This window comes from Equus asinus, chromosome 18 (assembly GCF_041296235.1).
Source record: "Equus asinus isolate D_3611 breed Donkey chromosome 18, EquAss-T2T_v2, whole genome shotgun sequence".
NCBI classification, from domain to species: Eukaryota; Metazoa; Chordata; class Mammalia; order Perissodactyla; family Equidae; genus Equus; species Equus asinus.
In genome coordinates, this window is record NC_091807.1 from 14,053,623 (window position 1) to 14,081,225 (window position 27,603).

General features: G+C 38.5%; 1 long non-coding RNA gene across 1 annotated transcript in view; it reads left to right on the forward strand.

Annotated features, from left to right (window-relative positions):
• The first annotated feature begins 2,050 nt into the window (after positions 1–2,050).
• Positions 2,051–27,603, forward strand: part of LOC139040957 (uncharacterized) — a 58,330-nt gene continuing 32,777 nt past the window's right edge. Inside the window, exon 1 of the long non-coding RNA XR_011495282.1 lies at positions 2,051–2,158. This is a non-coding gene — a long non-coding RNA (uncharacterized lncRNA). The remainder of the gene's footprint in view (positions 2,159–27,603) is intronic.

A 27,603-nucleotide genomic window follows, 5' to 3' on the forward strand; every position in this document is an offset into this window, starting at 1 on the left:
ATAACATACAAAGCACCAGGGGGTCTTGTTAAATTGCAGATTCTGATTCCACAAATCTGGGGAGGGGCCTGGTAATCTGTGTTTCCAACAAGCCCTCAAGCAACGCTGATGTTGTTTCATGGAGCAAAGTTTGAGTTTTGGCACTGAGCTCCTTAGGACTTCAGTCATCGTAAGAATAACTCACTGATATTTACTGAAATCCAGGCGAGTTATTACTTTCTGGATAGCAACCATGCTTTCCATTTCCCTTGAAAAGGCTCATAAAGCTTGGATATAGTATGGCTCTGAACAAAGAAATCTGATCAATTTTGTGAAGAAATTTTGATCATTAGATGACAATTTACTGAGACCTGTTTTGTCCATGAAGATATTCAAAGTACATATTGCAATTTTAAAAACAAGGAAACAGGCCCCAAATGGAGTTACTTATGCTAAGCCCCACATCACCAAACCAAAACTTACCTTAATTATGGTTTCAGCTTTCCTAGGAATGGAACCTTAACCCAGTCAATCAGGAATCTGTGATCAGCACTATTTGGGTAATCTGCCTAATAGACCCCTGCCATCCCCTAAAGGAAAGTAACCTTGCAATAACCAATCCGCTTTTTTGCCTAATATAACTTCCTTGTTCCCACTCCCTTCTGCCTATAAAAGTCTTTCATTTTTTACGGCTCCTCCGAGCTCCTTTCTATCTTCTGGTTGGATGCCACCTGATTTGAATAGGCTTTTGCTCAAATAAACTCTTAAAATTTTTCATATGCCTCAGTTTATCTTTTAACAGTAGTATGCACTGAAATAGAAATTTAAGGAACATGATTTAAATAAATATGGCAAGAAGAATTCCCAACTAGGACAATTAGAGTCATCAGCTTGTTAATTTCTTGCCATTCACCTTACCTTCAATGCTCTCACTCTCCCATGGAATATTCATTCCAGTTTCCTCAGCTCACCTCCTTCCGAGAACATGCTAACCAGGTTTCTAATTGCACCTTAAAAGCCATCCTATGTCATAAATAGAGCACACAAAGTTCATTGATGGCAAAAAAGAAGAATCAAGAATAATAACAATCTCTGAGAACTTTTTTAAGTAGAAGTGCTCCCCCTTGTTAAATATTTTTGATGGCTATGGGAAATATTCATATTAGTTTCCTTAAAAAATGATGACCAGGCTAAAAAGGCTATGTAAAAGTTGGCTGAAGGACAGTCACCAGGCTGATTTTATTTCACCAGGCAAGTTTTCAGTGACGGCTCTAAACTAGCAACTTTTCAATTAACTCCAATCTGTCACGGTGGGAAAACAGTGTGGCCAACAGGCCCTGCAAAGAGATTTGGCTATGAGTAGCCAAGTTAGCACTTTTAACTGAAAATAAGCTACATTTGTTTAAACCATTGCTTAAATAGCACTGCATATTTTTATTCCATTGCGGGCATTTATGCTACTAATTTATACAGTATACAATCAGGCACCGCAAGCTCAGTATTAGAATCTCCATGTTTCAGTCCTTCTCGTGTCTCTAAGTTTGCCTTGGTGAGAGTAAAGCAGAATGATAAAAAATCTTTTCTTCCCTTCTTTCTCTACTACATTGGGAGAAATTTTTGTCCTTGAGAATGTTAAGTGTCCAAATCATCTCCGTGCCTGGTTCATGGTCAGTGTTTAAAGGGAACAGTTTGAGACAGCAGGAGCCTCTTAAACCATCCCACCACAAATCTATTACAATATAACAAGACAGGAAATAATGCATCCATCCCTGCTTCAAACTCTAGTGACACGATGCCATTATTGTAGTATAAAGTACCTTCTTTTCAAGGTTGTTCTTAAGAGCTGTGGAATTACACGTTTTAAGAGACTTTACATTATTAACAAGGTTTGTATTATTAAAAAAACATAGAGGTCATAAATTAATGGCATCAATATTCCCTGGAACTAGACATTAGCTGTATTTGGTTAGAGACATTCTTATTTATATTGGTCTAATAAACAGGACGTTTGTCTGCTCATCACACTCCATCAATTTGGATTGGCTGTATATTAGTTCAATAGCACAAGTACCAGATTCAGCTCCAGGGGCATGTCAGTCATCTCATGTTCTTCTTCACCTCCCCCTCTCCTCTCTCCCTCTTGTGTTATGATTTAATTGCGAAAGCTGGAACTTTTCTGGTAAGTAAGGTTAAACGCAAACCGAAGCATGCAGGTAGGATCTTACTTCCTTTCATTCTCCTTTACTCGATGTAATGTGATCAGCCTTGGGAGGGGCAGGGGCCGACATACCAATATTTTATTGAGGGCAGCTGCCCTGCATTCTTTCAACTGCTGGATGTCCCTTGATTTAATTCAGGAGTAAATCAGAGGCTTGCTTTTCTTCCGTTTATGGATTTTCAGTTTCGGGAAAATTTTTAGGAAGTCAACAAGCCTTTTTTGTTGTTCATGTGCTGATAATAGAGTGTATATCTGGTGAATCTTTAAATTTCCTTTATGAGGCTCTCGATGTGTGCCCTCGATCAGTTGTGCTCGGACAATGATTGGAATTTTTATAAATAAAACAGTAACCGGCTAGCTGACGTGGATGAACACCGCTTTCAGGACACAGTGTAGCTTGTAAGTCAAGCACATGAGTAACACAGAGAGAAAGAGAGCTATGTGTTGGCGGTGCTGAATTTTGTTAGAGAACAAACTGGTCACCTTACCAAGGCTGACTTGAGCGCTACTATAAACATGCAAAGCAAGGAAATTGCATGCTTTGGGGGCATATTTTGTAAGGCACCATAAGGTCTATTTCAAGAAACTAAGATAACAGTGGGTGATGCTAAATGCTACTGAGGAACTTGCAATATTTTGCACATATGGACTGACTATGTGGCTGCATATATAAATATTTCACTTGCTAATTGTAGTTGGTTATCAGATTGCACATGAACAGACAGAATGACACATGAGAAGTTCCAAGAACACTGTGTACCAGGACATACAGCTGAGATACGGTTTTCTCACACTTGGCGAGCATTCGAACTCAGCAAATGCAACTTTTTCTCTATACTTTAATTAAGATTAAAATATTTAAAAATCACCAAATTGAGAACATCATTATATTGTCATGTTCAAGGACCGATGCCAAATGGAAAGTTAGAAACTGGAGCTGAAAAGCAATGTCTTGCAACTTGCTTGGTGCTATTTAGAATCAGTTGATAGTTCAACATCTGACTTTCTCCCCAAATTAAGTACCCAATACCTTTCTTTGTTCTTTTGTAGCTTAATTGATGAGCTAGTTAGTAAAGGAGAGAAAATAGAAATCAAAATAATAATTAAAAAAATTACTATATCTCTGAAAATCCAACTATCAAGTCAGCCATTTTTATTTTTCAAAGTAAAAATGAAAGGATTAGAAATATTTGGAACTGGAAGGGAAGGGACCATAAAAATAATCTAATAATTTCCTCTTTTATAGGGGATTTATACATAAATCTCCTGTAGATAAAGTGTTTCTCCAAGATCATAAGTCTGGTTTGTCAGGGCCAGGACAAGAATTCCTACATCTTTCCAGCTGGTTTCACTGTCCTGATTTTTAACAGACCTTTTTAATTTGTCTCTAAAATACGATTTGGGAGGCACAGCAGTTTAGTGAAATGAAGCTGGGTTTTTGAGTCAATGATATCTGAGTTCAAATCCTGGTTCAATCTTATTATCTTCATCTAGAAAATAAGTATAATTATACCTCATTTCCAGACATGCTTTAAGGATTAGCAATAAAGTGTGTATAGTGCCACAAATCAAAGAAGTTCAGAAAATGGTATCTGTTCTTGGTATCTTTGCATCCTGAAGGTGTGGACTCTTAGTATACGTTTAATAAATATTTGTGAGTAAATGAACAAATGAAGGAATAAATGACAGCACGAAAGAGTAAATACGTGAATGGATGACAACAGTAAGAAAATGGCCACTGAAAGATACATGAAGAAGAAAACTGTGAATATTTCCTTGGGGTTCTTTCAATCTATTAGGAATGCTTTGTTTGCTCTTTGATTGCACTAATTCATCAAGTTTGTTCCTTTGGCCTCCATGTACTTAAAAACATGACCCAGAAAATTGAAAATCAAAATGCACCAAATCACTCGAAAATGTATATCAGCTCAGTGCAGCCTAAATTGGAAAATCTAATTGAACACCTATCCAAACAGAGTTTTGTAAACGTTACCTGCACTAACTATCCAAACTCAGGCAGAAAATGTCTCCCAGGAACAGGCCAATTTAATTAAATTTACTGAGCAGTGGAGGGCAACATGGCCTTGTGCCTGGGTATTCTTTTTATTTTTTTAATTAATGTACACAAAATTACCCTCATACCATTTCAACAACCTGCTTAATCAGACTGCCTGCAAAAGTTGGGAGGCTCCAATACTAACTTTGCTCAAGTGTCCTTAAGGCCACAGGAACAAAGAGAACAAGAAGAGGTCAGCAGTTCGCTGTGGAAATGCTGAAAGAAACATTATCCCTTATGTTCCTAAGAAGCTGAACTTTCACTACAGAGAGGTCAGGATGAGGCAGCTGAGTGATCATAAGCCATCTCTCTGCCGAGCTCTTCAGCCCATATAATTCTCCAGCAAATAAAGCATGTAGAGGACCTCGTGTGAGGGATTTTTTACTTTAAAATGGTCCAGTCTGAAGATGGGAAATAGGTTAGATATCCTTAGATCACCAACTTTTAAAAAACAAAGTAATTATAGGAAGGAGGAAATGCAATAGTGTAAATCTGTATGGAAATTTGTAGAAAAGATTTAAAAGATATTGATGCTTTTGCAATATGGAAGAAATGCTTACACAATTTTTAAAAAATTAGGAGTGAGAGGAACAAATATAAAGCAAAGGGGGAAAAAAATCCCATCCTCTGGTCCATCAACATAAAACCAGTCTTAGTGGGTTTTTTGATCAGCTTATTTTTTTAAATCAACATGATTGAGGCATACTCTGCATACAATAAAATGCACTCCTTTTAAGCATACAGTTCAATGGATTTTAAGAAACGTATACAAGGAAGCAACCACCACTAAGGCAAAAAGTTCCCTTGTGTTTCTTGGAACTCAGCTCTACACCCTCACCCTTGGCCCGAGGCAATCACCAGCATGCCTTCTGTCATTACAAGTTGGTTTCCCTTTTGTAGGATTTCATATAAACAGAACCACACAGTACATATTCCTTTATGCATGCTTCTTTTCCTCAGCATGTTTTTGATATTCACTTCTCGTGTGATGTGTATCAGAGATTTGTTCCTGTCTGTTCCTCAGAAGTATTTCATTGTATGGATATGCTCCAATGTGTTTATCTATTCACCTCTTGATCCACTTTTGGTTTTTAGTTTCTTGCTATTAGGAACGCAGTTGTTAGGAACGTTCACCACAAGTCTTCGTGTAGACATATGCTTTCATTTCTCTTGGATAAATACCTAAGAGTGGAATTGCAGGGTTGTGTGACAAGGGATGTTTAATCTTATGAAAAAACAAACTGCCAAACTGTTTTCCAAAGGGACTGTAAAATTTTACTTTTCCTATAACAACGGTCACAGTTTCAGTTGCCCCATATCCTTGGCAACATTTATCACTATCCATTATTTTAATTTCAACTATTCTATTAGGTGTGTAGAGGTATTTTACTGTTGCTTCTTAATTAGCATTTCCCTGATGACTAACGATGTTGAGCATCTTTTCGTGTGCTTATTGGTCATTTATATATTTTCTTTTTCTGAGGTTTCAGTTCAAATCTTTTGCCCATTTTAGAAATTGTTGGTCTTATTGAGTTGTACAAGTTCCTAATTTATTCTAGATATAAATTATTTGTGAGAAATATGTTTTGTCAATATTTTCTTCCAATCTGTGGCTTGCTTTTTAATTTCTAAATGGTGTCTTTCAAAGAGGAAAGGTTTTTAATTTTGATAAAGTCTAATCATTTTTTTCTTTTAAGACTCATGTTCTTTGTGTCCTATAAATTTTTGCTTACCCAATGATGTAAAGAATTTATCTATATTTATTCTAGAAGTCTTGGCAAAACTCTCAGCAACATTTTATCCATATCTCTTAAAATTTGATGTTTTCATTTATATTGAATTTATTTAATTTTATTTATTTATTTATTTTTTGTGAGGAAGATTGGCACTGAGCTAAGATCTGTTGCCAATCTTCCTCTTTTTGCTTGGTGAAGAGTGGCCCTGAGCTAACATCTGTACCAATCTTCATCTATTTTGTAAGTGGGTCACTGCCGCAGCACGGCTTGATGAGCAGTGTGTAGGTCCACTCCCGGGATCCAAACCTGTGAACCCTGGACAACTGAAGTGGAGTCTGTGAACTTAACCACTATACCACCTGGCTGGCCCCTATTCAATTTATTTTTTGTAGTTCACTCTTGATTTCTTTTTTGACTCATTGCTTAAGTGATGCTGAGTATTTAGGCCTCTAAATATTTGGGGATTTTCCAGATATCTTTTTCATCTAGATTTCTAGTTTAATTTTGTGGTAGTTGGAAAACATACTCTGTATGGTATCAACTATTTGAAATAGTAAGACATTTTATGGCCCTATGTATGATCTATCTTGGTGAATATTGTCTTAGAAGAAAGAGCCTAGGAGAAACAAAGAAATCTTGTTATTTCTTTGTTTAACCTTCCAGTATGTATACTTGTTTCAATCTGAAATGCCACTTATCGAATAGAGCATGAAATTAAGATTTCTACAGGAACACATAGAATAATTCTGGAAATAAGAAATTTATCTGTAAATAGCCTAACAGACAATAAATATTTGAGGTTTATCTCATCATAATTCCAAGAAATCAGCAAAATTTTTTACTTTGCCATGTCTAATCTCATATACAAATTTATTGACTATTTTCCTGTAGGATATATAATTTTATACTCTCATCTTTTAATAATATTACTTTACCAAGTAATTCATCTTCCATATGGCTCTTAAAAAGAAAGTTTTCTGAACTTTTGACAGAAAATTTAGACATAGAAACCCAAGAGGAGGCTAATCTAACCAGGATAGTTGGGAGGTGGCCAAATATGTTTATTTCATACAATCTGCACTAAGATTCTTTGCATGTCAGGAAAAATTTTGAGGGAAATCGATTGTGTAATTGAAAATTCCTACCTCATCAAAATGACCTAAGAGTAACAACAATCCGAGGTCAAGAGAGCACTCTACTCCATTCCCAAAAGCTTTAATGATAAAATGGGAAGACAATAAGAAATGATGAGCAGTAAGCAGAAGGATGACTTTTCTTGAGCAGATTGCAGTCCTCAGTGAACTCTAGGGCACTAACTGACAGCACAACAAAACAGCTGCTCACCAATAACCATGGGTGATCACCATAAGAGATTGGACGAGGCTATGGAGTAGAGAAAAGAGCTTGGATGCCACGTTGGGAGAGGACCAAACTTTATTTGGGCCTGGGCAGCCACCATACATGATTTGTTTTTCCAGCGAAATTAATGAATGATTCCTCTTCAAACTGTTGGTAGATTTTTTTCCTCCCGTGAATATTCGTTTGGAGCGCTCTGCTGATGCCATGCGGTTCTGTCTGTTAGGAGTCAGCTATGTTAAAAATCTTGTATGGTAAGCAGCAAATGAGAAAGGACTTTGCTGCACTTTTAAATTCAAATTAGCTTCCTCAAACCACAGCTGGAATAGATTATTTTCGACCTTTCTTTAAATCATAATTTATATCTTTGCAAATTACCACCATCAAAGTTGTCAGGACAGCAAGAAAAATGTTTCTGTTTCACATAGTGGAGGATGTGATGCCTGAACGATGGTTCGCAATGAATTTGGGATTCTTTACTTACAGGTTTTCAAGACCTTCAGGCTGATCGCCATACATTCAGCTGGGAAGTTTATCTTGGTTTTATTTTTTTCTTTTCTCTCTTACCTACCTATGAATTCTAACTTTTTCTCTTGCCAATCTGATTATTACAAAAAGCAATGCCTATATGCTAATAGTCTGTATGTTTTTTAATGCTACTGTTTTCCAGGCCTCATGTTCCTTTAACCCTCACGATAATGTCAGCAACTGATGAGAAAACTGAGTCTTAAATATATTGCACTATGGGCACTGTCATACTAATAGTAAAGGAAAGAATCATGTCTTGGACCCTGAGCTATTTGAGCCAAGTCTGTTAAAAACCATATGTGACTAATTCAGTCTTTCATTCACTCATTTGTTTATTCATTCATTCACATTGAGCACCTGCTGTATACTCGGCATTATTCAAGATATTCAAGGTATTCAAGGACATGTCAAGATGAATTAAAAAGCAGACCTTTCCATCAAAGAGTTCACAATCTTTGATTAATTAAACAAACAATGTTAGGTCAGCCTTGTTCATGTGATGAAATCACCTTCTCCTACTGTTTAATATGCCTGACTAGATTTGTCTAAATATATTTTTTATTTTATTTATTTATTCTTTTAAAGATTGGCACCTGAGCTAACAACTGTTGCCAATCTTTTTTTTTTTTTCCCTCCCCAAATCCCCCCAGTACATAGTTGTATATTTTAGTTGTGGGTCCTTCTAGTTGTGGCATGTGGGACGCCACCTCAACCTGGCCTAATGAGCGGTGCCATGTCTGCACCCAGGATCCGAACCCTGGGTCACTTAAGTGGAGCGTGTGAACTTAACCACTCGGCTACGGGGCTGACCCCTAAATATATTTTTAAAAGTTGTGCTCTCTTTTAGCTTACCTTTGCCCTTGAAGAAATAGGTACTTTTTTAAACTAAATTTTTTTATTGAGAGATTATTGACATATAGCATTATATTAGTTTCAAGTATACAACATAATGACTTGATATATGTATATATTATGAAATGATCACCCAAATAAGTCTAGTTAGCATCCATCACCACATGGTTACAAATTGTTTTTCTTGTGAGAGCTTTTAAGAGCTACTGTTTTAGCAACTTTCAAATATACAATACAGTGTTATTAACTATAGTTGCCAGGTTGTATATTACATCCTCCAGACTTATTTTAGAGAATAATTACTTTTTAAAACTAAAGAGCAATTATATCTAATTCTGTGGATAGTTACTATGGGAATGATTTTATATAAATTTTATCATACTCAGTTAAGCTAATAATTGGGTGGATTCGAGAGATACTCAGAGCCTTTTCTCTAAAAAATAGAAAAAGGAAAGATGAGAAATCAAGTAAATAGTGGTTACAGTGTTTTGCAATCCACCAATCAAATGGCCTGGAGTTGAAGTCATGAATTGCCGTGTGGACATGTGGGATGTTGCAGCACAAGACTCCAGGTGAGGGGACAGAAAGAAAAATAACCACAAGGTTAAAGATCAGTCAGTATCCTTTGTTTGGAAGGACTTATGTCAATCAGATGTTGAAAAACTCAGAATACTCTGACCTATCAAAGTGTCCCATCTTGATTTAGAGTCCCAGGCAAATCAAAGCTGCTCAAAGTCTTGTGTACCTTCCAAATTACTCATCACAATTACGTGAGTTACGTGTCCTAAGAACTGGGAAGACCAGTTGAGGAACCAGCCAAGCAGAAGAAGGAGGAGAGTTTCTCCTATTTCTTCCGGATGTAGAGCTGATCCCAGACACCATTTGAAAGAGTATAGTTGTTTGTGTTTTAACAGCTTTATTGAGATATAATTCACCTACCATACAATTCACCCAGTTAAAGTGTACAATTCGATGGCTTTTATTATATTCCCATAGTTGTGAAACCATAACCACAATCAATTTTAGAATATTTTTGTCACCACAAAAAGAAACCCAGCGTCCCTTAGCCATTACTCCTCAATGCCTCCATGCCCCTCCTCTGCCCGCCAGCCCAAGGCGACCACTAATATACTTTCTAGCTTTATAGATTTGCCTATTTTTGACATTTCATATAAATGATATCATTAAATATCTGGTCCTTTATGACTGACTTCTTTCACTTAGCATCACGTTTTCAAGGTTCACCCACATTGTAGCATGTGCCTATGCTTCATTTCTTTTTGTTGTCAAAAAATATTCCACTGTAGAGATTTAACACATTTTCTATATACATTCATAGTTGAAAGACATTTGTGTTGTGTCTACTTTTTGGCTATTACGAATATTGCTGCTATGAACATTCATGTACAAGTTTTTGTGTGGTCAAATATTTTCAGTTCTCTTGGATATGTACCTAGGAGTAGAATTGCTTGTTCATATGGTAATGCTATGTTTAGCCTTTTAAGGAACTGCCAGACTGTTTTCCAAAGTAGCTAGACCATTTTACATTCCCACAAGCCATGCACGGGCGTTCAAATTTCTCCACATCCTCACCAATATTTCTTATTATCTGGTTTGTTTTATTATAGTCATCCTAGTGAGTGTGGAGTGCTTTCTCATTGTGGTTTTGATTTGCATTTCCATAATGGCTAAGGATGTCGAGCATCTTTTCAGGTATTTATTGGCCATTTGTGTATCTTCTTTGGAGAAATGTCTACTCAGATGCTTTGCCCATTTTTCACTAGGTTATTTGAAAGCCTTTTTGCTTTCTTAGCCCTCTGCTGCTTCACAGGGTCCAGACTACCCAACTTTCAAAGTGATTCAGGCTCCAGAATGAATGTACAAATGGCATTCCTCTTTGTCTTGGAGTAGACGGTTTTATAAAATTTTAAGGGAAGGACAATTTTATCAACCTTATTAGCACCCCTGTGTCTATGACTGATGGGACTTGAGTACATCCACATAAGTATTTTTAAGTTTTTCTGTTTCCCAAATGAACTTCTAATTGAGCACTACAGGATCCTTCACCCTGCCATGTGCCATCCTGGCTACCCCAACCCCCGGGCCTTTGCTCCTTGTCTTCTGTGTGTGTTCTGCTTGAAATGTTCTCCTCCCAGTGGTCTTCGTATAGCTACCTCCTTTGTGCCATTTAGGTCTGTGTCAAATGTCACCTTCTCAGAAGATTCTTGCCTGACTACCCCATCTGCATTTGACTCTCAACTCCCCCTCCTGTCATTCTCCATAATATTACCAAGGTATAACATTACCATTATTTTTCCTTTATATCACTAATCATTATCTCTAATTATATATTTAATTATTTATTCTGTTATAGTCTCATTTCTCTTGAGAATGTGACATGAAAACTGAAGCTTCATCTCTCTTCTTAACCCTTGTATCGTGGCACCTGGAACCTTGTCACAGAGACAGGAGATTCCCAATAGATGGTTGTTGAATCAAACAAAGACTCAATTGAAACCCAGAAATATTCATGCCAATCCCTGACTATGAGCATGAGTTACTAGCATATGCAAAAATTTAGTCTTAAAATCAGAAAAAAAAACTGAATAATGAATGTGAGAATAAATGCTACTGTGTGTCAGGCATTTAGCAAAGTGCTTTATATGCATTATCTGTAAGCGGGGATTTTTTGGTTTCTTTTTTGAGGAAGATTAGCCCTGAGCTAACATCTGCTGCCAATCCTCCTCTTTTTGCTGAGGAAGCCTGGCCCTGAGCTAACATCCATGCCCATCTTCCTCCACTTTATATGTGGGATGCCTACCACAGCATGGCTTGCCAAGCAATACCATGTCTGCACCCAGGATCCAAACTGGCGAACCCCAGGCCGCTGAAGTGGAATGTGCGCACTTAACCGCTGCACCACCAGGCCGGCCCCCACTAAGTGGTTTTTTAAAAGTTATTTATTGGGGAAAATTAATATGGAATACAGAACAGTGTTTACAGTTTTAATTCTGTTTTCTAGATTGTGTCATTGGAGAAGATGTGACTAATGCTGGAATTTAGAGTATGTGCTTTCAAGTTTCAGTTCCATTACCAACAAACTCTACAACTTTAACAGATACTTCACTTCTCCTTGACTCAACTTATCCATCTGTCAAATGGGAATAATGATATATTCTACCTATTTTGTGTAGCTATTTTTAATGATAAAACAATAGATTTAGGGGCTGGCCCTGTTGCCGAGTGGTTAAAGTTCGTGCGCTCCTCTGCAGGCGGCCCAGTGTTTCATTGGTTCGAATTCTGGGCGCAGACATGGCACCGCTCATCGAGCCACGCTGAGGCAGCGTCCCACATGCCACAACTAGAAGGACCCACAACTAAGAATATACAACTATGTACCGGGGGGACTTTGGGGAGAAAAAGGAAAAAAATGAAATCTTTTTTAAAAAAAAACCAATAGATTTAAAAACATAAATGTGCTACACAATTATATAGGGTACGGCAATTATCCATATTGTGTATATTCATCTATTTAAAGAATCATGCAAACTTTATTACTTATGTCTAAATTTCCTTGCATTTTACTCCTTGTTTTCTAAGATGTCTGTCATTTATTCCTTTAATTGTTATTTTTATGGGGTTCTCTCATCACATCTCAACAAAACTCAATGTAAGATGTCCATGATTAATTAAGCACAATGGAGAAATGGTGTATTTCAGGATCGAGAGCTCCTTCATTCAATAATCTGATCTTGATTTACAGAAAAAATATATTGCATTTTTAGGTAGAGAGTTGACTTAGCAAAATGCCTGCCTTCAAATTTGAATCCTCCTAGTATATATACGTTAATATAAAACGTGTCAGTCACACTGTCCTAGTTGAACACACCCTCCCAGTTGATTCACTGTCAATATTTTGGTCTCCTGAATAAAGTCTCCTGTATAATTAAAATTTACAGCAGGCTGCTTTTTGTATTTTTCCGGAAGATCTTTTTTCAGTTTAAACTTTTTGCAGATTGAGCAGCCCTTACCTAGTAGTCACAATCTGCCTTTTGGGGAAAGATTTCCATTTGCCCACTGCTTCCCCGCAATGCCCTCAGCCCCTCTCCCGTTTCTTTCCCTTGGAGACCATTGGCCATGGATGAGAGAGTCTGTGATAGAATAATCCAACTGTGGTGTGGCCAAGACCTGCCATGTGAAAGTCATTGTGCTAGTAAATGGTTCAGCTTTTATATTTTATGGAGGAACTAAACTGGGAAAAAAATAGAGGCGAAAGGATGAATCAGTTTTGTAGATTTGGTCTTTTTAAAAGTGGCTTTGTATCTGTTGGAGATGATAAGACAGGAGAGGGCTGATCCAGGAAGAATTGCTATTTCTGTAATTAAAAAGAAGTGGAATCAAGAGAGAGGAGCTCTTGTTCAGGCTGGGTTTGAATTACAATATATCTTTAATTATCACCCTTTTCTTCCTATTTATTTTAAAGTTTTATTAATCCTGTTCCTCAAAATATCTTCTTCCTTTTCCAACGATTGAAATAAAATGTGACAATTTGTTTTCTTTTGTGCTTAGTAGATGGTGTTCTCTAACCCTATGGGTCAACATGACCTTAACTTTAGTTTTATTATATGATATCTACAAGGGTGGCTTATCAGTGCCTCCTACTCTTTTGTGTTTATACAATTTTTAAAGAATTACTGTGGCTCAGTGGACCTTAACCCTTAGTAGCAGAAAATCAAATTATGAATTCTTAACAATTACATGCTTAAGTTTCTTCTGAACTGAAATTACAAAATCATTAGTCAATTTTCTGTGGGGGGAGGAGAGATAGAAAGTGAAGGATCTAATTGGTGACTAGTAGGGTTAATTTGGATTCACTGATCATCTCAACTTCAAATACTAAGCCTTTCAACTGCAGATAACTAAGAGCTGAATATATCACAACATTGCTAAGGAAACCACTCAGACTGAATTAAGGCGAGGCTGAAGTCTTGGAACAAATTTGCAAAGAGACTGTGTGATCTTCTGCTTGGAGATATTTTTGATATGAGTGATTTTTACTTCGGTGGTTCTCAAAGTGTGGTCTACAGACCAGCAGCAGCAAGCTAATCTGGGAACTTGTCAGACATGTAGATTATCTGGCCCCACCCCATTTTCTGAATCAGTCTCTGGGTATGGGATCAAGCAATCTCTGTTAATAACCTCTCTGAAGGATTCTGATGTTTGAGAGCCTCTGATCAGCACATTGGTTCTCAAACTGGCTTTACGTAAGAATCACTAGGGAGCTTTCAAACATACCAAGGTGTGGGTTCTGTCCAAAAACTTTTAAATGAGAATCTTTTGGGGGTTGGACCCAAGCCTTGGTATTTTTCTAAGCTCCTCAGATGACCCTAATGAGCAGCCAGGCCGGGGAACAGAAGAGTATTTCTCAAACCTGGCTGCACTTTATAATCGCCTGGGGAAACATTAAAACATACCGATATCAGGGGCCCCACCATATAACTATTGAATCAGGTACAAACTTCCAGTTATAATATAAATAAGTCTCGGGGGTGTAATGTCCAGCATGGTGACAATAATTAATAATACTGTATTGTATATTTGAAAATCACTAAGATAATAGATCTTAAAAGTTCTCATCACAAGGGAAAAATTGGGGGAAAAAAGAAAAGAATCACTGAGGATGGGTCTGGGAATTGATATCTTTTAGAAGCTCACGATATAACTCATGCAGTCAGAGTTGAGAATTGCTCCTCCGTCTGAAGCATTTCAATGGATTAAATGATCTCTCTAGGTCTGTTCTCTTGATGCTGTTTAGCTTTTAAAGGTTGTGAAAAAAGGTATAATTTTATGTGGACACTTTTCCACTTACCACAGTTTTAACTTAGTTCAATTTTTTTGACCTTGTGGCATTTTTACAGTCCTGCATTGGGGTGGATCACCTGATGTGAGCCTGTTGTTAACGAATGAGGACAGATGCATTAACCACCACTGAAAAAAGGGAAAGAGTAGGGTCAAAAATACACCAGGGGTGAAAGCCAGCCACAGGAGGAACTTTCAGCTCACATAACTGAGACGATGGAGCAAGCTCTTGCTGCAGAAGCCGTGTCCACATTTAGAGAAGAGCAGGAACTCCTCTCTTTGGAGTCTGACGGCATGATGCAAAAGTGGATAAGGAGCAAAAAATTTTGACCTGTTTTGAGTCCATAGGTCTGTTATGTGCCAGGCAAAGCAGACTGGCCTTGATATTTACTTGTCTCTCTGCATAAAACTGTCAACACATAAACCACCTTAAAAATAACATACGATTTTGTTCTGTCTCACTTGTTGGTTGGGTTTCAGTGAAGGCTTTCATGAAGGAAGTTTTCAAAGATTTCTTTAGTGAACGGGATGAACCTTCTGAGTTGGATGCACAAATGCTCATCTAGGTCACCCTCGATGGTTACCTCTTGTTATTTTCCTATTTGGAATCTTCCACCCAACCCTATACGCAATTGCTTCCTTGAGAATGGCTCCAGGGATCACCATTTCTTCGCTATTCACATTCCACTACTCCAACTCTCCAGCTCTCACACCAATATTATTCCCATCATCTACTGACAAGCTGCCCACACACAGGGCATCTCCTGTCATTGCCCTTTGTTTCCTATGTCTGACACCATCCTGCATTCATGACAGCCAGAGATAATCGTCCTAAAGCCCTGTCCTGTCATGTCACTACCCTGCAAGATCTCCAAGTTTCCTTCAGGATAAAGTGAAAGTACCTTTGCATATTTCAAATCTTCCCTGAATGGATGCAACCCCTCTCTCCAATTTCTTTTATGCTGGTCCGCAAGACAAACTCTCAGCTCCAAGCAGCTGATCATCTCATTCTTTTCCATTTAAAAAAAATTATTTCTATTGCCATAACACAGCAGCTTATGCAGTCCATTCCACGGCCCACCTAACATCGCCATCTACCTAAGTTGTATCCATACTTCAGGTTCAGATGAAATTTCAAATCCTGGATTGCAGTGTTGGCTACTCTTTAAGGTTCTCTGAGTGCTCAAGTTCTCTACTCCTGCACTCACTGGCCTTCTCCTTACCTCTGTCCTCCTGATACGCTACAGTCCTTATCAAAGAGGTCAACCCTTAATTGTCCTTTCTGTGAATAAAGGGGCTAACTCAAGCTCAGTTCTACACAACTCTTTTCTTCAATTTCAGATTTGTCCATTCGTCTCTTACATAAATTGTAACTTCTGTGATGGCGGGGACCCACATTTTCATCTAGCGCTAACTTTATGGTAGGCATTTTCCTTTGTGTTTTACATGGATTATTTAGATTATTTCGCTTCTAGGCTGTAAATTAACAGATAAGGAAAATGAGACAGAGAGGTTTAAAAAAAACAGACTTACCCAAAGTAAACAGCTCTCAAGTGGGGAAGCTGGAATTCAGATCCACCTCTCATTCCAAAGACATTTCTCCAAACCATTCTTCAACTATTTATGACTGAGTTGAAATGATTTAGACTTTTAAAACAAAGATATCATTTTTTTTGGAAGATTTTATTTTTTCCCCTTTTCTCCCCAAAGCCCCCCGGTACATAGTTGTATATTCTTCGTTGTGGGTCCTTCTAGTTGTGGTATGTGGGATGCTGCCTCAGCGTGGTTTGATGAGCAGTGCCATGTCCACACCCAGGATTCGAACCAACGAAACCCTGGGCGGCCTGCAGCGGAGCGCGTGAACTTAACCACTCAGCCATGGGGCCAGCCCCTAAAGATATCACTTTTTTAAGAGGAGTGTTTCCATCTTGAATCTTTCTTAGGCAAACAGAGCAACGGAAGTCAAAAAAGAAAAAAACATGAATTTTCTTAAGTAGAATAATTAATTTTCTAGTCACTATAAATGGTTAGTGTTGATGATCATGGCACGTCGCCAGCGTGTAATGAGTCTGAGAAATCAAAACCTTGAATGCTGAATCAAGCCAAGACCCTGAACTGGCTAAATGATATATTAGGAAGGATGCAGAGGAGCAAAGATGAAGGGTGGGAGTTTTCCAAGGTTAATTACGGAACGAACATCTAGGAACAAGGAAGTGAGAACAGGGAGGTTTGGTATGTGACGTATGTTGAAGGGCTGGGACCACACATTGGAGATATTGTGCAAGTACAGTTCATTATTTAAGAACACATTACCCTCTGAATTGTCTAAAGGTCAGGGTCAACTTTACACTCAGACTTTATTTTCATTCTTTGTTGATTTAGAAATGGTCTCTTGAGGACCTCTCTAAGCCTCTCATTGTGTAGTCTGTAAGTACTCTGTTGAAAATATTCAGATTAATCACCCACTTTACTCCCTCTCTAGTATTTTCTTGGCATTGTACTAAGTGACACAGAAAGTGCATATATACATATATATATTTCTCAAAAAGATTGCAAGCTATTTAGGAATGAAAGATACCATTTATTGAGCATCTACTAAATAATAAATACTCGTGTATTTTTTATAACCCTATAGTAACTCTTCAAGATGGGTAGTAGTAGCTTCCATTTTACAGATAGGAAAACTGAGGTGTAAGATGTTCCTTAACTTCTCAAAAGCCACATTGCTATGAAGTGTTAAATCCAGGATTTGAATTCAGGTATCTCTCTCTTTTTTTGTGTGATTGAGTCCCTTTCAACTGTGCTAGTATATATCGCAGATAAATTAGGTTATGCTATGATAACAAACAACCCCAAAATCTTAGTAGCCTAGTCCATCATCGGTTAATTTCTTGTCCACACTGTGCTCTGTGGATTTGAGCAACTCTCCAGGGCAAGCGTCCTCAGTGTGGAAGCTCAGCATCACAGGCTGCTTTGTTCGTGGAGCACTTCCATATCTACATGGACCTCCAGCAAACAAACAGGGAGCACGGAGAAATGTACATCACTTCTAAATACTTCAGCTCAGAAGCAACACACTTCATTTCTGCTCACATTTTATTGGTCAAAGAAACTCTCATGACCATACCTACCTTCTGAAAAGAAAGGAGAACCACAAATCCTGGTAAGAATTAGTGTTTTCTACCTCAACAATAAATATTGTATTTCAATTCAGCAAATAGCTACTAATTCTTTACTTAGAATATAACATTTGGTTCAGAAAAAAATGAAGGGATTTGCTTCCTGATATGAAGTAATTGACAGTTTGATAAGGAAAGTAAATCCTGTAAAAAGGAACTAGTATATTAACACAGAAAGACAAAGAATATTTGAACTCAGAGGAGAAAAAGGCAACTGGGATCTGGAAGATTAAGGAAGGTTTAAGGCATTTATATTGGTCAGTGGAATTTAATTTGGAAGTATAAGAAAGAAACGGTAGTTGAAGAAAGAAAAGAGAGGAAGATATAACAGGACTTCTTGTCAGTGGCACAGCTGCTATTGGCAGGTAACTTATGACGTCCCCCCTCTGCAGAGGCAAAGCAAGCTCCCCAATGGCAATGGGAGGGGACAGCCGTTCCAGTGGTGGCCAAGGCAACAGGCCTGTAAGCGCCTGCCCTTTGACTATCTGTTCTGTGTGGTTCTTGCTTTCACACGGCTTCCACTAACACATGTTTTATCATGGTCACCACTAAGTGAATTTTAATTTTTTTTTCTTATTTAAAAAGTGCCACTTTTGGAAGATATTCGCGGACAGCGAGAAGCCTCTCCAGGCTCCACAACCAGATACACACCTGACCCTCCTCCGATGTTCTCATTTGCCTTTGGGCTTGAATATTGCTGAGAGGTGGAGTTAGACTGACTCCTCATTAACTAACCCAGGAGGCTGAGGAATCACATGTAAAGGGATGGGGCGGCTAACAAATATTGAGTCTCAGGGTCACAAACCAAGCCAGTGGGGTAGAATAGCTTTTGCCCCAAAGCCAGAAAGAATAGTGAACATTCTAGTAGAAAATTTACTTTAAGGGAATAGAGATTTTGGACCAAAAGGTTGGTGATGCACTCTCTACATACGTGCTCAACATCCATAGAATTTCTCCCAACTCAGGCCTGGAGAGGTGGTTATAGAGCCTGAGAGAAACGGCCAGTTGTGCGTTTTGAAAGTGCAGAGGCCAAGACTCACTCAGCAACACTGATACATGTCTCAGGAAATTTGTGAAATCATTTGAAGGAGGAGACCTTCAAGAAAAGACGTGAGTCAGCCGCAACTCTCATCCATCCAGCTCAAGTGGTCAATCATTCTTCCATCACAGGACAGTAACCTTGGAACCAGAGGTCTCTCCCATCCATCAACTCCCATTTGTTCTTCCCTTCTGGGCATGTTCAGTTGAGATTGCACAGGCCCTCCTTCAGTCACCCTCTTAGAAATGTCTTCTTAGTGAACTGAAGCCCTGTTGACTTGCCCAGAAACTCAGGTCCCTTTCTTCCTCACTACAGGTAACAATTTGAACTTACCATTACCTTGCATGTTTTTGTACTATTACTACTTATGCATGCATGTCTAAACAATAGATAATATCATTCTTCATGTTCTAAAACTTTATCAAATGGTATAATACACTGTATTAGGGATTTTGCTTTTTTCCCCTCGACAGTTTTTTTTTGTGGCTTATCCATGTTGATTTGGCTATCTTAACAGAAAATTTACTCAAATGCATTGAAATTTTGGTTCACAGGCTCATTTTCAGTGGATGAGATTTCTTTTGTGCAGGATTTTTGGTTTTTATTTTGTTTTCCTTTTCTCTCTCCATTTACCTTTGCTTCATTCATTCATTCAACACATATTTATTGAGAACTTATAATTGGCCGAGTCCTAGGCACTGAGAATATTGCAGTGAATGAAACAGATTAAAAAAACCAACCAAACAAACAAAACTCCCCAGTCTCATGGAGCTCATTTTCTGGTGATGGAGAGATAGATCATATAGAAATACATGTGTGTAACAATTAATGTGTCAAATGATAAAGAGTGCTGTGGAGAAAAATAAGAAAAGAAAGGGATCCAGGGCATGTCTATGACAGGGTTTCCAGTTTCTAATAGAATGATCAGAAAAGGGCTCATTGAAAGGTAACGTTTGACAAAAGGCTAAAGTGGGCGAGAGGGTAAGACCTGTGGTTCTTGAGGACAACATTCTAGTCAGAGTGAAAAGCAAATGCAGCTCCTGAGACAGTAGCATGCATATTTGTGTTCAAGGAACATTGAAGAGACCATTGAGGCTGGAGTGGAGTGAGCAGGGGGGAGAGTTGGCCAAAAGAGGTCAGAGAGACAGCAGATTGTGTGGGGCGTTATAGACTATGGATTCTCCTCTGGAGAGGTGGAAAACTTTTCAAACATTCTGAGCCAAGGTTTGACATGAAATGACTGATGTATTTCAAGGGCTCCCTCTGAGTGGCATATGGAGATTAGACAATAGGAAGGCAGCTGTACAACCAGCGGGAGAGCTAAGGAATTGTAATAATCCAGGTGAGAGATAGTGGCATCTGGATTCAGGGAGGTAATTTCAGAGAGAGTGAGAGGTGGTTATATTTTGGATATGATTTGAAAGTGGGGCTGTCAGGATCTACTGAGATTGGATGTGGGGTCATAGAAAGAGAAAAAGCCAGAGAATACACCAGTTTTCAGTCTCAGCAATGGAAAGGATAGAGTTGCCTTTAATTGAGGTGGGGAAGACTAAGATGGTTTAGTCACATGACTATGTTTTGTCCTTATATAACCCTAGATTAAATGCTTGATGTAAGTCATAGTCCCAGACAATGAGAGTGACTAATATTTTCAATCCCACCCTGGCTCCTGACCTAAGTGAGCCTGACCAATATTCCAAAACCTCAGACCATTTCGTATAAGCACTCTTGGACTCCAGCCCACTTGCCTACTCATTGTTTTAGCCCCACTAATTGCTTTGCATTGCCTTCCATTTGTATCTGGGAAATATTTATCTTGTTTGAGAACCTGGCTCTATAATTATTTTTTCTTTTATATTTTATTTATATGTGTGCTTGAATCAGAAGAGCTATGTCAGAGAGTAAGCTTACTCTCCACCTTGACCTCTCTGCTTCTCTCACATCCTTTTGTGAGAATTCAGTCCAGTTGGCTTTCCTCTTCTGGGATTACTTTTCTGACATTGGCTTCTATTACACTCACTATCCTGATTTTCTCTTGCCTCTCTGGCTATTTATTTGGCCTTTTGCAAAGTTCATCTTCATCTTCTAGAACTCTAAATGTGAGAATTTCTTGGGACTTAGTCCCAAGCCCTTGTCTTTACAATCTATACTGTCTCTCTAGTCATTCTTATCAGTATTTCCAGTTTAAAATACCATTTATATGCTAACGACTTCCATATTTGTATCGCCCTTCCTGACCTCTCTTCTAAACCCTAGACTTACATATTTAACTGCCCATATACTTATAAGAGTTCTTAGAAGCATCTCAAACTTAAATTGTCCAAAATTAATTTTTTTTTTTTACGATTGGCCCTGGCATGCCATCTTTTGTCAATCTTCCTTTTTTTTTCTCCCCAAAACCCCACTACATAGTTGTATATCCTAGTTGTGGGTCTTTCTAATTCTTCTATGTGGGATGCCACCACAGCATGGCTTGATGAGCGGTGTGTAGGTCCATGCCCAGGATCAGAACTGGTGAACCCCAGGCCACCAAAGCAGAGCACACGAACTTAATCACTTGACCACAGGGCTGGCCTCTTAAATTTTTAATCTTTCCCCTCAATATGGATCCTCTCCAGTATTCTCAATTTCAGCATCTACCCAGTGGTTTGTGCCAGGAACAAGCACTGCATCTTTGACACTTCCTTCTTCTTCATTCCCACAGTCAGACCACCATCAAATCTTGTCATTCAACCTCCAAAATATACATCCAGCCCATCCTTTTGTGAAATAACTAGATAAGGCAAAGACTGAAGTGCTATGAAACAACACAAAACCAATGGAACCCCCTAGAAGGTGCATGGTAAGTGGGTGTCATCTGATCTTGGATGGAGCAAAATAGAGATGTTATACCTAAATCTCTTCTTTTTGAATCAGAATTATAAACATTTAAGGTTAGAATGGATCTTAGTGACATCTTGCCCTAATCGCTGTCTGTAATAAAAAACTAAAGTCCAGAAGGTGAATATCTTATTCAAGTTCCTACCATTAGTAGTGAAAGACTTAGGATTATCACCTACCTCTCCTAATTCAGTGCAGTGCTTTTTTACAGAGCCATGTTGGCAGGAAGTCATGGGCTGGGCTCTGATAAGTATGAGGCTGGTGCCATATAAATAATATTTTGTGGCATTTGTTATTTTCTATAAAGTAAGACAACTGGTTTTATAGAAATTTTCAGCTCCATAGCAGTAGTGTGAATTTAACTTTTGTCTTAGCATAAACATGGTTTTATTTATGAAACACTGACCTTAAAACAAACAAGCAAATTAACAAATAACTTGGCTTAAATACAGCTCAGGCTGCAAATAATGCAATTACGGTGTGGCTAATGGTATTTGGATATTTGTGCAAGGTCTAAGATTTTGGAAAAAAACTTCTGGGAAAGCAATGGCCTTTTGCCATCTCCACCTCACCCCTCCCTGGACTCCATGACTGCTTTCAAAACTATTCTGCTATAAGCTTCAAAGACTTGAGATTATCATCTTTTATTTGATAAGGAAGATAATCCTGTTGATGTTTTGCAACCAAGTTGTCTACAAACCTGATCCACTTAAAATAAAATATGATAACAAAATTGTGCCCTTCAGTCTCTAAAGAAACTGGTAAAAGAATGAACAAAATATAATTGAGATAATCCGAGAAAAGATTAAGGAAGTTGATGACAAAATTGTTTTCTTACAGAATGGAGTTGTATTTATGAGTGAAAGCTCAAATTCTCCTCTCCTTACTGGAGATGAATCCTATTATTACTCTAGTTCAAGAGGATCCTTGCAATTAAACTGCCATTGATGGAAAACTACCTGAGTGAGATCTTTTATTATTTTTAAATGCCAAGCATGAAATTTTAGGCAAATAATACTTATCGTAGAAATGGGACTAAAATCCTTTTGTAATAAAAACAGCAAAATCAAGTCTATTTATTTCATCCAAGATGAAATTGTCTGAGAATATCTGCTTAATTGGCATCTAACTGCTATTCTTTGCCAAAGAAGAATCATTGAGACAAATAGTATTTATATTGCAAAATATCTAATTTAAGCTGCATGTTTTTAAATCATATGGCATGTGCAGTCGGGGTTACAGGCATAGATTTCAGGTTCAGGAAGATCTGGTTTAAATCCTGCTTCAGTCATTTGCTTGTGACATTGAGCAAATTACTTAAAAACACAGATGCAAATGCCCAATATCTCCACCACACTAAACCGCTTAGCATTGCTGAGGTCATCATGCTCCCTCGGATTTCCACATCATTGTACCTGAAGCCTCCTTTCTCACTCTTCCGAACACCTTCATCTCCTCCACCCCTTCATTGTGTAGCTAATTCCTCATCTGTTTAGATTCAGTTCATGTGTTACCTATACCAGGAGTTCTCTCTGACCCACTAAAATTTAGGTTCAGACCTAGTGTATCTCAGTCTCAAGCCTTATTAAACTCTTTCAATTCTCTGTTTTATTGTTTTGTCTGTGAGCTCCTTCAAAGTAGGAATCTTGACATTCATTTTTGCATTTCCAGAACCTAGCATGAGACTTGGCCCACAGCTTGTGTGCAATGTATTTTGGTAAATTGGATGAAAAGAAAGTTGGAAGATCTCTGAACAGAGATTTCTCCAAAGAAGATATATGGATGGCCAACAGGCATATAAAAAGATGCTCAACATCATTAGCTATCAGGGAAATGCAAATCAAAACTACAATGAGGTATCACCTCACTCCAGTCAGAATGGCTATAATTAACAAGACAGGAAACAACCAATGTTGGAGAGGAAGTGGAAAGAAGGGAACACTTGTACACTGCTGGTGGGAGTGCAAACTGGTCCAGCCACTATGGAAAGCAGTAAGAAGTATCCTCAGAAAATTAAGAATAGATCTACCATTTCATCCACCTATCCCACTGCTGGGTATTTATCCAAAGAACTTGAAAACTCCAAGGCATAAAGATGCATGCACCCCCTATGTTCATCACAGCATTATTCACAGTAGCCAAGACTTGGAAGCAACCTAATTGCCCATCAAGGGACGAATGGATAAAGAAGATGTGGTATTTATACACAATGGAATACTACTCAGCCATAAGAAATGATGAAATCCGGCCATTTGTGACAACATGGATGGACCTTGAGGGCATTATGCTGAGTGAAATAAGTCAGAGGGAGAAAGTCAAATACCATATGATCTCACTCATAAGTAGAAGATAAAAACAGCAACAAACAAACACATAGCAATGGAGATTGGATTGGTGGTTACCAGAGGGAAAGGAGAGGGAGGACAAAAGGGGTGATTTAGGCTCACATGTGAGGGGATGCACTATAATTAGTTTTTGGGTGGTGAACATGATGTAATCTACACAGAATTTGAAATATACTACAATGTACATCTGAAAACTATATAATGTTATAGTCCAATGTTACTGCAATAAAATTAAAAAAAATAAAATATATAATGTAAAAATTAACTAAAGTTAGAAAACTCTTGGCCTCTATTTGGTGCTGGTAAAGGCCTATGGTTTCCACAGTCACCGGCACTCAGCAAGTGTTAGAAAATAAGGCAAAGACTTAATGACAGAAGTTCAGATCACTCCTTGCTATTCATATTCTGGTCGCTTGTCCAGCAGAGCCTGCAGGATCCATCCAACCACTCCTTTGGGATCAATCCCCAGGCCTATCTTCTGATTCGCTTCTTTTCTTTTTCCAGCCATGTTTTGAGTGACCAAAAAAGAGCAACAGGTGGAAAAAAATCAGGCACTTCAGGCCCTCTTTTTTCTTTCCTCCCCTTTTTTATCATCAGCCATGGAAAACCTTTCCTCTCCATGGGTAGTAGAAATGAATAGCCAAGTATCTGACTCCAACATAAGATTTAACCCTAGAGCCTAATTATTATGTAACGAAGCAGAGAGTTTATGAGACAAGTGTTATGGGGCAAAAAAAAAGAGTCTGAAGAGAAAGCAAGTATTAGCCGTCAACCATTCTGTCTCAGACAACAAGAAATGTTTACAGCTCCTCTTCAGCTGCAGGCCCATCACAGTCCTAAGAAACAGTACATGCTCGTCAGGAGCCTGGAAACTGCTCTCTCCATGTGATTAAAAAAACGCCTGAGGTAAAGTTACTTACTAAGGTTTTCCTACACTTTAGCCCGTGGGAAATCATCTTTTAAAAGTTAAATAAGATAAAATAGATTGAAGGAAATCACTATTTCAAAATGTAAATGCGTGACATTTAGCATCTGCATTTCTTTAATGAGTGAGAATTATGTTTCACAGTGTTCTGTTAATGCTGTTATGCAGATTAGTACAGACCTGGGGACCAAAAGAAACAAGGCGTAGCCTAAAGAATGAATTAGAAACCAATTAAAACAAACTGTCGGGTTGAAGCTGTGAAGCCAACCGCTTCCAGACACGTCCTTATTGGAACTGAAGAGGCACAGGCGAACAAGTTTTGCAAGACAAAATATTTTTTAAACTTGACTATGAGGCAGTTAATAAGATTAATCCTGATTTTAGAATAAAATTAAAAGTCCTCAAATCTTAATATTAGGATAAACTAAAGCCAAGCAACGAATGATATATAATGTAGCCTTGATCTTCAGATATGTTAACTGATTTCAGAGGCCTGAAATTTTATGTCCAACTTTATCCTTAAAGTTATTGATTAGGCAATGGAACCATATACTTCAGTAGAATTAAACTCTCCTGCCTCTCTTCTAGTTCTCACTTCTCAATTAATGAAGCCATTATCTGCTTGTCCTGTGGGCTGCCTTTGAAAGCATGGTTAGGACTGATGTTTTCTGGGTCATGCAGCTTGGGAAAGGCTCTTGTGACATGGTGCTCGGAGATTCTGAAAGAGGCTCACTACAGAGACCATTTGCAACAGCTGAGTGATCTTTTGATCAAATTAGTCATATCTGATTCAAGCTAACAGTGCAAGAGGGCTTCAAAGGGAATTTTCTCCTAAGATTTCAAAAGTCTTAAGGCATAGACTCAGAGTAGGGAAGAGTGTAAAGCAGGTCTCTTTCTACCTTACTTGCTCAATCTGGTGGAGCTAGTTGAAACCGGACATGTTTAGTCTGCAGAAGAGCTGGCTCTGTGGGAACATGATGCTGTTGTCAACTATTTGCAGGACTGTTTAGCAGAAGAGAGAGTAGACCCTCCATTCTGTGGCCTTGAGATAAAACAAAGATAATGCGGAAATTACAGGGAGACAGAAATCTGCTCGTGATAAAGACTTTCCTACCAGGCTAAGATGTAAGCCTACCTTGGAAATAGTGGCTTCATCATTACTGGAGGTGATTAAGTATAATCTGAACAGGCATTTATTGGATATTTGTTAAAGGAAATTCAAGTCCTATGGGAGTGGAATGGGGTGACCTATTGACGATCCTTGAGATTTTTTCTAACCGTGATAATCTATATGTCTTTAAAGAGCAATGTACTATGAAGAAAACTTCTGTTTCTGGCCGTGAAGGGGTGACTGGTACTGAACTAGCCCTTCTGATGTAAACAATTGAGTGGACAAAATATATAAAACCACTGTTTTTAGACTTTGGGAAAGAAAAATTAAGACTGTGATCTTGGAAAGAGGGAAAGCAAATGATGTTAGTCCTATGATTTCCCCAGGTTTCTTCTTGGAGGTACTTTCCAGGCTCTGGTGCATGGACGGGGAACCCACTGCAGATCCCAGTGGTCTTCCTGAATAGAAGAAACATAGATCAGAATTTGAGGAGGATTAGGCAACTAGAATTGGTGGGACTGAGTGAAAAGAAGGGAACTTCTCAAAGAAAGATCCCCCAAAATCTGCATAGGGGCACCCTTGAGTCTTTGGTTAATGTTAAAGTGTATGTGTATAGGGTGAGGCATGACAAGGCAGAACAAAGAACTCCTGGAGAAAGAAAAAGTATTGGGTAATGATAAACTGAATGTCTTAGTCCATTCAGGCTGCTATAACAAAATATCAGAAACTGGGTAGCTTATAAACAATAGAAATTTATTTCTTACAGTTCTGGAGGCTAGAAGTCCAATATCAGGGTGCCAGCATGGTTGGGTAAGGGCCCTCTTCCAGGTTGCATAATTGTCTCTTGTATCCTCAGTTGGCAGAAGAGACTAGGGAGCTTTCTTGGGCTTCTTTTATAAAGGCACAAATTTTATTCATGAGGGCTCCTCCCTCACGACTTAATCACCTCCCAAAGGCTCTACCTCTTAATACCATCACGTGGGCATTAGGATTTCACCATATGAATTTGGGAGTGAGATGAAGAACAGAACACAAACATTTAGATGGTAGCATTACTCTTGGCTCCCCAAATTCGTGTCCTCCTTGTATGGGAAATACATTCATTCCATCCCAATAGTCTCAAAAGTCTTAACTCATTCCAGGATCAACTCAAAAGTCTAAGCCAAAATCTTATCTAAATATCATCTAAATCAGATGTGAGTAAGAGGATTTATCCTGAAGCAAAGTGCTCTCCAGCTTTGAACGTGTGAAATCAAACAAATTATGTACTTCCAAAATAGAATGGTAGGGCAGGCATGGGATAAACACTCTTATTCCGAAAGGGAAGAAATAGGAAAGAAGAAAGGGGTAACAGGTCTCCATCAAGGCCCTAAGGCCCACTGGGGCAGAGGTCTTGCCTTTCAGACCCACTGGCGCAACAGTCCTGTACCTCTGACTTTGCTGGGCCCAACCCACTCTGCAGCTCTCATGAGTTGGAGCTGTGTGCCTGTGGCTCTTGCAGGCTGGAATTGAATGTCTGTGGCTCTACCAGTCTGGGGTT